The following is a 12687-nucleotide window of genomic DNA, read 5'->3' on the forward strand; positions in this document are numbered from 1 at the left end:
AGGTGCCTCCCAGAATCCACGTCTCCCATCTGGCCTTCTCGGAGAACGTTGGGTCACTACAGAGGGTAGACCAGCCCTAGTTTGGGTGACCTGTGTAGGTGACCCTGGCGGACACAAATGGTTTGCTTTTGACTATCGACCTCGAGGTGGGTGGTTCCAACCCACCCAGAGGAGCCACAGAATAAAGGCCTGGCAATCTATTTCCTTAAAGGTTACTGTCGAACCTTAAAGGTTACTGTGGAGCATTTCTACAATGTAACACATGAGAGGTAACGGATGCCACAGCAACAGGGCTCTTCAGTTGGAGGGTGCTGCAGGGAGGAGCCCCCATGCTGATCAGGTGCTGCAGCATCTTGAGCCCCCTTGTCAAGGCTACTGAAGCGACCCACTTCACGGAGCTTCTGTGCTTTCCCGATACATACCGTGTTTCCCCGAAAGTAAGACATCCCCTGAAAATAAGACCTAGCCCATCTCTGGGAGCAAAAATTAATATAAGACACTGTCTTATTTTCGGGGAAACAGGGTAGTACACAGCCTCGAAGACTTTGCCATGATATTTATTTGTGATTCTTCCACAGCCACGTTCTGACGGAAACACAGCCACGTGCTTTCTGGAAGGCCCTGGCCCCTAAGTTCCCACATCCTGTTTCTTTGGTCCACAACACCAGCTTCCATCCACGACCGTCAGCCTCCCCGCACTGCCAACTGCCTGGGCCCCATCTTGAACACCGCCGGGCCCAGCGCCAGCTTTCTCAAGCTCAACTGCTGCTTGTGGGAGACCACGGAACGGTGATCGGGGAGATCACCCAAGACAGAGCCTCATCTTCTGGAGACACTGAGGATCCAGGTCCTGTCTGCCCAGCTACGATCAGGATGTCTGCGTAGGTCTCCTGAGGGGCTTCACCAGGCCAGTATTTTCCCTGTGGGGAAACCATCAGAGCAAAAGGAAGCAAGGTTATTGATTTGGGAACATTTGCCCAGCGGTCCTCCGACACCCTATGTCTAAGTCTCTGGTTTGCCCCAGCCACATGCCCATCACCACCCCTATTGGCCCCAGAAACTCATCACTGACTGCTTACCACAAGCAACCTGGAACCACGTGGCGGGACCTTGTGACGATCGGTATAAGAAAGTTAAATCCACCTTATGCTTTCTCAGATTGCTTGCTCAGAAGAGGTCACGGCTATGTCAAGAGCAGTCTATGGAAAGATCCAGATAAATAAAGACCAAGGCATCCCAGGACCAGCCAGAGAGGAGTAACTCTGCCGGATGGGAATCCTCGGGCCCCTGGTCAGGCCTTCAGCTGATACCCCCTGGGGAGGGGGTCGGTTTCATTGCAAATTCATGAGAGGCCCTGAGCTACATGCATTCAGCTCACTGTGAACTTGGAGGGAGACCACCAAATTCCAGATGAGGTCACAGCTTTGTGAAATCCTTCACAGAGAAACCTTCCCACCATGTTGAGCATTCTGACCCACAGAACCTGAGCAACCCGTCAGGAACTGCTTAAAAGAAAAAAAGTTCATCCTTTTCCTCCATAGAAGGAGGTCCAGTTTTCCAAATCTGAAGAAAAAAATTAAAAACCCCACTTCCAAAATAGTACCCTAAGTGTAGAGTTGAGAAATACAGAGGGGGGTAGAAAAGAAAGAGCCAAAGAGTTGAAAGCGATGTTTGGGGGAGTGTCAGATACAGATGGGAAGGGAGGACAAGAGGCTGTTCATTTTGGTCTAGATTTTAAGCTTAGATTTAAGCCTCATCCTCAGAACTGACTCTCCCCACACCCTTCAGATCGTTGCTGAAGTGCTACCTTTGAACCAAGGTCACTGCATCACTAATCACTGCCCCCACATTCCCTCCATTACCCTCTCCCCACTGTGCATGTTCCTCCAGATGACTCGTCACCATCTGTCGATGGGGATGGTTGAATTGTGACATCACCTTGTCTAGGCTATGGCATCCAGTCGTTTGGTGAAGCACTAGTCCAGATGTTGCTGGGAAGGTGTTTTATTGATATGCTTAGCACCTACGGTCCGTAGTGCAAACCCACCCAGCAGTGCTGTGGGAGGAAGGTTGGGTGATCTGCTTCTGTCACGGTGACAGCCGGGAACCCCCTATGGAGTTGTTCTCTCTGCAAGAAAGACAAGGAAGGCACTGTGAATCAGAACTAACGACCTTCAGCACGGGCTGTCGATGCTGGTTCATGGCTTCTAGTAAAGAAGATCGGCCCCCACAATGTGGCTGCGTCTCACGCCATCGGTTGAAGGCCTGCAGAGCAAATGCTGAAGTTTCTAGAGAAGAAGGAGAGTCGTGTAAGCCTAGAATGTGGAACTCCTGCTGGAGATTGCAGACTTCTGCCTGCTCCACAAAGAGCGCTGGTGGCATAGTGGGCTCCACTTTAGGTTGGTAATCACAAGGTCTGCAGATCAAAACCACCAGTTGTTCTTCAGGAGAAGAATGAGGCTTTCCACTCCCGTAAAGACGTCCAGCCTCGGGAAACCCACCGGGGCAGTTCGACTCTGTCCTGGAGGGTCGCTGTGTGTCAACTTGATGGCAGTAAGGAGGTTTTCTGGTATGGGTTTGTTTGGTTTGGGGGTCATCCTTCAAACATCACCTAAACTGCCATCAAGTCAAATCCTCCCCTTCAAGGTTTTGATAGCACAGGTGTGCACTTGTCACGGTTATCATTTTCTGCTCGTGAGTTGACTGGATGAACATCTACCTCCACCCCCAGTATCCATCCTAATGAGCAAACACAATCACGAGCTCCACAAAAGGAGGAAACCATCCGTTTCGTGTCTCATTAAATCCCCTGTGCCTGGCACCTTGTAGGAGGTCAGTCAATATATGTTGACTGATTTGTTGAAAAACCGACTTTTAGTACTGCAGTAACAGATAATGTACTGCCTGGGGTTGAATAACAAGTGTTCATCAATCTCAGCTCTACTCTAATCTATTAGGGCTCAACAACTGCACGTTTGTCTTTTAATTCCCCACCTGTCTCTCAATGTTCTACCAGCAGTCCCCATCGCCGACACCACTCAAGCCGGAAAGTGTACGCTGTCATAAAATGTGCAAAAGAATATGTGCAGCATGTGATATTTCTATCCTCAGGAGCTGTTAACAGATGATAACAACCCTTCCTTACATTTTGCCTTTTAGACACCTTCCTCCACGTCGTACTCTCAGCTCTGCACATATGATCTCTAAATATGCAATCTTGCTTCACAGACTCATATTCACATATTTCAAACCCAAGCCCATATCTCAGCTGGCTGCATTTCAGAGCCCAGCAGATCGAGGGTAAAGAGCCAGCACGTCAGGAAAACTTGGTGCTTTTCATCTTGTTGGGTTTTTTCCAATCATTTTATTGGGGGCTCGTACAATTCTTATCACAATCCATCCATCCATCCATTGTGTCAAGCACATTTGGACTTTTGTTGCCATCATCATTCTCAAAGCATTTGCTTCCTACTTGAGCCCTTGATAACAGCTCCTCATTTTCCTCTCCCTCCTCCCTCCCCGCTCCCTCATGAAACCTTGATAATTTATAAATTATTATTGTTTTGTCATATCTTACTGTCTGACATCTCCCTTCACCCACTTCTCTATTGTCCATCCCCCAGGGAGGAGGTTATATGTAGGTCCTTGTAATTGGTTCCCCCTTTCTACCCAACTAACTGCAAACCTATGCTTTGTGTGTCCCTGGGAAAGATGAGGCTTTTTTACTCCCGTGAAGAATTATAGACGGGGTGGGGGGTGGGGGTTGAGGAGCAGAAAGCAGGTGTTTTGAGAATGATGAGGGCAACATATGTACAAATGCGCTTGACACAATTGATGTATGTATGGATTGTGATAGGAGTTGTATGAACCCCTAATAAAATGATTTTTAAAAAAGAATTATAGATCCTGAACCCCGCAGCAGCAGTTCTACACTGCCCTATTGTCAGTTTGTCCTATGGTCAGATGGTCCTCCTTAACTCCCCTTCAGATACAAGCTATTAACCAGGGAAGCCTAGTCCTCCTCCACAGTGACCTGTGGTTTCATGCCGAGTTGGAATGGACTCCACAGCAGTGCGCTTGGTCGGGTGTGTGTGTGCACTTTTCTTTCAATGCCCCCTGCCCCACCATATTTTTATAAAATGAGGGCAAAATACAACAAAAGAGCCAAATTATCACCTAGACGTTACTATACAGAAAAGGCAATGGCATTGACTGACGGGCGAGGCTGCCGTGAGATGACAGCCACTTTCCCGCTAATAAATCAAAAGGCAAACTCAGCTAAAGGAGGGATAATTTGTCAGTTCTGACTCATGGGTCAGCCTATGGTATCAGAGTAGAACTGTGCTCCATAGAGTTCACAACTGCTGGTGTGTGTGTGTGTGTGTGTGTGTGTGTGTGTGTGTGTACGTAGATTGACAAGACTTCTTTCTGACGTGCCCCTAGGTGGATGCAACCTTCTGACCTTACAATTAGCTGTCAAGTGTGTTAACTATTTGGCATCATCCAGGATTCTAAATTTAAACATCTAATATTGACCACCACTTGTCTACAGTCCTGCCCAATTGGGGCAACTTGTTAGCCAATATTAATCTAAACATTGACTGAATACTAGTTTAAATTCATGCACTTTTAAAATTATTCTTAAAATTCAGAGTTGCATGATTAACCAAATAGTATTTCAATTTCTCTCCAAGAGTACGATGGTCAAATGGTCTTCCTTAACTCCCCTTCAGATACAAGATATTAAACAGGGAATCCTAATCCTATATGTTTCAATTTTCCTTCAGTGCTTAAGCCTGCAATCTAATAAATTAAACAGATACATCTGAGAATCCTTCTTTAAAAGTGTGTGTTTAAAAAAACTACCCAGACCTTTGGCCCAACATTATTCTTTCAAAATTGCTATTGGACCTCTTCTTTTACTGGGACTCCCTGCTCAGAGCTCGGACCATACCACACCACCAAAGCAGGGAAAGGGGTTGTCACCAGAATCAGAACCATTCTCCCTCTGGCAGCCCTGAGTGTTGCCAATGAGCTTCTGGGTCTCATTGCCATTGCCTACTCTCTTATCCCTGCTTAAGGAGTTATGTTCAACAACTGTTTCCAAACCACCTGGCTTTTTCTGTGAGTGATGGGGAGTTTGTCATTTTGGGAGCTTGTTCAAAATGTTCACCTCTCTAGCAGATAGTGCCTGGGGCCTTAAAAGCTCATGAACAACCTTCTGAGGTGCAACTCTTGGTTTCTCCCCAACCAGAGGAATGAAGACTGATAAAAATCAAAGGCTGTTGGAAACATTCAGTCCAGTGGAGTAACAGACACACAAACATCAGTCTTCTTGACCCTGAGACCAGAAAAACTAGATGGTGCCTGGCTACCACCACCAACTACTTTGAAAAGGATCACATTACAGGGTCCTGGGGAAAAAATGGAAGAAAAATGTGAAACCAACCCCAAATTCAGGAAAGAAACCGGGCTCAATGGTCAGATAGAGACTAGTGGAACCCCCAATATAATAGCCCTTCCTCACTTTTCAGGTCTGGACCAGAACTCACCCTGTGTTAGCATAGTCAACTATTTAAGATCAAAAGGGCAGTAGTTCCCCAAGGATAAAGTACAGAGTCTTAGGAAAGGAGAGGCACAGAGAGGGATAGGGATAGGGATGTTTATGGAGGAGACGGTAATGGATGAGCCAAAACAAAATGTCTATGAACCATTGAGTGGAAAGCTGATGATCTATCTACTCAGTAAACCTTCACTCAAATCACCATACAAGCTTACAAAAACAAAAACCGTAAAAGAAATAGTGATTTACGCGTTCATAGGTAAACTTTAAGACCCCTAAGTAACCATGTGGAAGTAATACTAAAACAAGAAAGACCTTTAAAAAGGTGACTCAGCAGGTAAAAAGAATGCGTCCGCACCATCTTGTGTCGGTCATCAAAGTCTGTGAATTTCCAGAGAGGTGGAAAGTACCGTGCACTAGTTCTAGGACTGCGGTTTGTGGTCAAATAACCCAGAGGGAAAATTTCTGGACACTCAAGACATGGAGAATGCTCCAGCCTTGAAAAACAAAATGTACTGGTTTAGGAAACAAAATGTTTCATACAAAATTTGTATTTTTCCCTACCTCTTTCTAATTTTTTTCTATAACCATTCATTCTCATTTTTAAGATGAAATTAATATTTTTCTAATCCTAAAAAAAAGGGAGGGGGACGCCCACAGTAAAAGATTCACACACTTCAGAAAGCAATGATAAAATCAGAACTCATACATATTCCCTCCACCCAGCAAAAGCTACTTTGCCTGTGGAGTCAGACAGACCTGGTTTTAAGTTCCGGTCTCACCGATTACTAGTAAGATACTCTTAGTCTGGTGACTTACTTGGTATCCTTAGCTGGTAGTTGTAAATAATAAATGAAGTCGCCGAGCAATGTTTGTATAAAGCACAGGGTCCAGTCACTGGTAACCATGACAATTATTATTAAGATTCTCCCAGTCTTTGTTGCTCATCTGACATCCACATTTAACTGGGTCCTCTAATCCTCTATATCTTGTGAGGTGTAGTAATGCACATCCAAATCTACTGTGCTTCACAAGATATGGGGGACCCAGTTAAATGCGAATGTCAGAGAAGCAGCAAATATGTTTTAATATGACATATTAAACGTTGTGAAATTATCTGGCATACAAAGTTAACGTGTTGCCTCAGACTTTTATTTGCTAAGTCGAACTGCTCTAGCACTGGGTCTAAATCTCAGTTCAGACACTCAACAGGGGCTCGGCAGCTTCATTACCACCTAGAAGCCTCAGCCGTCTATTAATCAAGTTGGTTAGAGGCAGACCCCACAGATCCAAACCTAAAGGCCCTGCCATCGAGTCCACTCTGACTCACAGTGACCCTACGTGGGTGTCTGAGGCTTTGCCAGCGCTGACGGGATGGGATAGCCTCCTTCTCTTCCATGGGCTTCATGGGCTTCAACCACTGTCCTGGTGGGCAGCAAAGTTACCCGCCGATCCACCAGGGCTCTTTCAGATCAAGAGAACTTGACCCAGTTCATGACAGAACCACTAACAACAAAGCTGTAATCACAGTTGCTGTCAAGTGAATCCGCTCGTGGCAGCTCCAGGTGTGTCAGAGGAGAAGCCTGCTCCGCAGGGTGCTCGGTGGCTGCAGGTCTTGAGAAGAGAGTCCAGGGGTGGAGAAAATGGGTGAGAGCGTTGATATTCACCATAAGAAAGGTGGTTCCCATCCGCCCACAGGTGCCTTGGAAGAGAGGCTTGATGCTCTACTTCTAAAAGAGAACAGGCCGATTCCTATTGGTTTATTGGTTTATGGAATGGTCATTGTCGTTAGGTGTCATGGAGTTGGTTAGGACCCATATCAATCCTATGTACAGCGAAAGAAACATAGCCCAGGGCTGTACCTGTGCTTATATTTGAGGCCATTGCTGCAGCCACTGTGTCCATCTATCTTATTGAAGGTCTTCTTTTCTTTACTCCCCCTCTGCTCCACCAAGCATGACGTCCTTTTCAGGGATGAGTCTCTCTGATCACAGACCCAAAGTATATGAGATGAAGTCTCACTGTCCTCGCTTCTAAGGAGCACTCTGGCTATACTACTTCCAAAACAGATTGGTTTACTCTCTGGCAGCACTCCGTACATTTGAAAGTACTGATATTCCTTATCAACACCATAGTTCAAATGCACCTATTCTTCTTCCATCTACCTTTTTCATTGTCCAGCTGTGTTAGTCTAGGTAGACTAGAGAAACAAATTCATAGGCACTCATATGTTGTATAAAAAATAGCTTTATATGCAAGAGCAATTGAATATTGAGAAAACATCCCAGCCCAGTCCAGATCAATTCCATAAGTCCAATATTAGCCCATATGTCTGATACCAATATATAAAGTCCTCTTCAGATTCATGAAACACATGCAATGATGCTGATTGCAGGAAGATCACAGGCCAGTGGGTGGTAAGTCTTGTGGATCCAGTGGTGTTGTAAGCATCTCAGAGCTGGCAGGGGTCTCCACATGGCTCCAGGACTCTAGCTTAGCTCCATGTGTCTTGTCTGTAGGAATGTCTCACAGGGAGTGAGTGTGTGTCCCCACTCCAGCAAGCTATTTATTTCTTTAGGGCCTCCAAATGAGATCATCAAGCTGAGACCTGATTGACAGGCTAACCTCCACCCCTTCACTCTTAAGTCTCAAATTAACAACAGATTGTAAAACTACCACACCAGCTTTCACATGCAAAGGAGGCAATTGAAAATACCACATTTAGTTCTCAGCGTGGCATCCTTGCTTTTTAAGACTTTAAAGAGGTTTTGTGCATTACAGGACAATATGCCATTTGATTTCTTGACTGTTGCTTCCATGAACATTGACTGTAGATCCAACTAAAATGAAATCCTTGACTACATCCATTTTTTGTCCACTTATCATGATGTTGTCTATGATGATGTTGGTCCAGCTGTGAGGATTTTGATTCTCTTGACATTGAGTTACTCAAGGCTGTGGTCCTTGACTTTCTCCAGCCCATACTTCAAGTCTTCCTGACGTTCGGCAAGCAAGGTTGTGTTATCTGAGTATCGCAGGTTGTTAATAATCCTTCCTCCAATCCTGATCCCAAGTTGTTCTTCATATTGTTCAGCTCCTTAAATTATTTGCTAAGCATACAGATTGAAAAAAGAATGCAATGTAACAATACAACCCTGACATACATCTTTCCTGATTTAAACTATACAGTATTCCCTTGTTCTATCTGAACAGCTGCCTCTTGATCTATGTACAGATTCTGTATGAGCACAATGAAGTGTTCTAGAATTCACATTCTTCCAAATGTTACCCATAGTCTGTTATGTTCCACACAGTTAAACGCCATTGCATACTGAATATAACCCCAGTAAACATTTTTCTAATACTCTCTGCTTTAAGCTACAATTTATCTGATGTCAGCAATAATATCCCTCGTGCAGCCCAAACCAAATTCACTGCCCTCGAATTGATGCCAACTCATAGCTACCTTATAGGAAAGGGTAGAAGTGCCCCCCTGAGTTTCCGAGACCATAAGTCTTTATGGGAGTAGGAAACCTTGTCTTTCTTCTGTGGTGTGGAGCACCTGGTGGTTTCAAATTAGCAGTCTTGCAGTTCACAGCCCCATGCATAGTCACTACTCCACCGGGGTTCCTGCAGCATCCTCTTCTAAATACTGTTTGAATTTCTGGCAGCTTCTTGTGGCTCTACTGCTGGTAAATGTTGTTAAATTGTCTTCAGAAAATTTTGACTTGCATGTGATAGTATCATAGTTAGATAATCTCTATTGCATCACCATTTTTGGGTGGGGGGCATGGGCACAGTCAATTGGCTAGGTCACTGTCTTCCAAATTTCTTGGCATGGGCGAGTGAGTGCTTCCAGTGTTTCATCAGCTTGTGGAAACATTTCATTGGTATTCTGCCAACTCTCGGAGCCTTATTTTGGCTTATGTCTTCGGTGAAGCTTGGACTTCTTCCTGCAGTACCACTGGTTCTTGATCAGACACTATCTCTGAAATGGTTATAAGTCAGCATCGTTGTTTTCTTTGTTTGGTACAGTGCATTCCTTTCGTCTCCTTTTGATGCTTCCTGTATCCTTCAATGTTTGGTCCACAGAATCCTTCAGTACTTCACATCAGAGCTTGAATTTTTTCTTCAGTTCTTTCAGCTTCATGCATGCTGCGTGTGTTCTTCTTTGGGGGCTTTCTAGATGCAAGCTTTTGCACATGTCACGATTGTCTCCTCAAGCTAGCCTATAAAACGTGCTGTTCAGCTCTTCTGCCTCCTCACCTCTTCCATGTGCTTTAGCGTCTCTATGTTCAAGAGCAAGTTGGAGTCTCATTTTATCAAGAGCACCAAATCCACTACATGGGTGACCACCTCAGGCTCAGGTCCCTTGATGTATGGTTCAGCTCATGTAGCTTTAGGTAGTGCTGACACAACGTGGACATTTTGGAATGTATCACTTTATTTCAGCCATTGGAGTTAGCTTTGGATAGATAGTGCCTTTAACAAAGCGCCTTCAACTGTGGGCCAAGACCCCAGTGGTGTAACTGAATGTGGGGGTCTCAAAACATTGGCAACAGTATAAGGTTTCTGAATGCACAACACCCACAAATGAATTCAAAAGGAGACCCTTAATGAGGCTGACATGTTTCTGGCAGGGTTTGCCTGTGTGGCAAATTGCTCAATCCAAAAGGAGTCTTGGGTGGGAGAAGTTTGTGAAGTTCTGTGGCTTTTCCCCGCTGGCATTTGACATCACTCAAGTGAGCCAGAAACTTGTTTTCTAACCTCAATCCTGTCTGGGACCTTTCCCCAGCCGTTTTCAGAGGCGGGTCTGAGAGAGTGTTCTTCTCAAGCCTGGCTTCAGGCCAAGGCCTTGGGTGGTGCCAACGGTGTGCCCTTGGGTACTCATGAAAGGGTGGCAGCTCCAATTAGAATTCCAATGTCAGGAATCACAAGAAAAGCTTCATTTTGTTGTCATGTTCATGACATTTAAAACACATGAGCTCATAAACAATCTCCTAAATAATCCCACACATGCTTTGAAGGACAGGCGCTATTTTCTCAGGTTCACTGATGAGGAGCCCAAGTCTTTCAGAGGTCAAATCATCCACTCAAGAACACACGGCTCCATAGCTACAACCAGGATATCAAGACACCGCAATCTGTTCTTACCATACTGCCCTCACCATACTGTTCCAGTGTAGGCTTAGAACTCTGGCCTCACCCCCACAGAGAGAATTCTTTCATGTGCTTGGTTTCCCCAGCAACTGAGGTAAAATGTACCCAAGAAAGCCCAACTTTGCACAGGTAGCTCTGATGGGAAGACACAGCCCACTGCTATTGAGTGGATTCTAACTCCTGGCAGCAGCGCACATTTCAGAGTAGAACTGTGCTTTGTAGGGCTCGTCACTGGCTGGACCTTCTGAATTGCCAGCTCTTCATCAATAACCCAGCACGCACCGTTGGCACTCCCCAACCAAGGCCCCCACCTGAATCCAGGCTTGTGAAAATTGCTCTAATCAGAGCCTCCTTTGAAACGGGTGAAGAAAGGCCTTTTGGAGCTGCTATTTTCTCTAATTTCCAAAAGATGCCAAGATCAGAAAATGGGGTTTGGACTCACTTGTTGTTGAGTGCTGTTGTGTCCAACGAACCGAACATGGCCGGGCCCTGCGCCATCTTCACAACCCAAGTCGTTACACTCGCGCTCCTGGCCGCAGTCACTGTGCCAGTGTAGCTCCCTGAAGGTCTTAGGCTTTGTCACTGACCCTCTTACCAAGCATGGTAGTCTTCTCTAGGGATTGGACCACCCGTGGTGAGAGTCAGCTGGTTCCCAGCGGCTTGGCAGAACCGATACCTAGTTTTTTGTTGCGTTTGGCAAATCTGTTGTTGACATGACACTTGGCACCGGGGTTCTCTCTAAGGCAGGTGGCTGGGCAGTTGCTGTATGGCCAGATCAATACCAGGCCAGCTTCTAGCAGCAAGTGACCTTGAATCTCCCACAAACACCTGCAGAGCTGATCAGAGCTGGCTATGTAACCTGTCAGCAGCTCTGCAAGTTTTTTTCTTTCTTTTACTCACGGCCCATTTTGCTAATGGCCCATTTGGCTCAGTGCCCACTTTGTTCTCAATCCACAGCTCTGCACCCGGCACAAATACACCTGGAACCAGGAAGACACCTTACATTCCAGAAACCCAGACATACCTGTATCTCCCAATCCCTGACTACTTTACCGTATACGAACTCAAGACAGCCTACTCACATGTTCCCTGGCCATATAAGCACCACCCCTGTAGCCTGGGTGCAACTCCCCCGACCTGGATACTGTGGACCTTGGGACTTCATCCAGGCTGGGTTTTTCTCCCCAATAAAGCCTGTTTGCTCTAATTCGACTGATTTGGTTTCTGGTGCCTCTCAACTACCTTACAGTTGCCCAATGTAAAAATCATTCATCCCCATTTCTTCCTCTTTTGTGCCACAGTGGTGTTCTGATACTGTGTTGAAATCATAAACTTTCAGTATTTCTTTTGGTGGGGGCTACTTAAAATGGTCACGAGGGTATAAGACCAGTTGTTAAATGATTTTAATACCACCCCTGGACTAGACCCTTCTGATAACATGTTCAAAGTATGTGAGATGATGCCTATCGGCACAGAAAAATCCCCCACAGCATTATTCAAGGTCAAAGCCATGGTTGAAATGAACTGGTTACTTGCAAAATTCCCACAGGGTGTAGTCACTGCCTCCAGCTAGAGAAGCTGACCTCGGGACTACACATAGTAGCAGACGTAAGACGGAGGGATCACCGGGTTCAGTGGTTCTGATACACTACAACAATCCCTGCATATTTATTGATGACCAGACCTCCTAGGTGCAGCTCATGCTGTGCTGGCTTTACACAGAGACCCAAGAGTTGCACTCAAGAAACCGAGGGACACCAGATGGGCTAGCTAGTCTGTTCAAACTCAAATGGCAGGGGGAAAAGCCTGGAACCGAGGCTCCAATTTTTTCAGAGACTACAGAGAAATGTGGCTCATAATCTCACCTCTCATTTCAGCTGCATTTAAAAAGCAGTCCAAGTCCCTGATGATGTCAGCCCCTAAGAGTTCTTGTCTGCTCACCAAAAGTTTAGCAGTTCTAGTCC

The 12687-nt window shown here is 45.7% G+C and overlaps 1 long non-coding RNA gene across 1 annotated transcript in view; it reads right to left on the reverse strand.

Annotated features, from left to right (window-relative positions):
- Nucleotides 1–549: 549 nt before the first annotated feature.
- Nucleotides 550–12687, reverse strand: part of LOC123522376 — a 39321-nt gene continuing 27183 nt past the window's right edge. The window contains exons 2-3 of the long non-coding RNA XR_006680637.1: nt 1939–2128; nt 550–920 (exon numbers count right to left, since the gene is read on the reverse strand). This is a non-coding gene — a long non-coding RNA (uncharacterized LOC123522376). The remainder of the gene's footprint in view (nt 921–1938; nt 2129–12687) is intronic.

The sequence above is a fragment of the Echinops telfairi genome, unplaced genomic scaffold, assembly GCF_000313985.2.
Source record: "Echinops telfairi isolate 266 unplaced genomic scaffold, ASM31398v2 ScPeMD7_7356;HRSCAF=8355, whole genome shotgun sequence".
NCBI classification, from domain to species: Eukaryota; Metazoa; Chordata; class Mammalia; order Afrosoricida; family Tenrecidae; genus Echinops; species Echinops telfairi.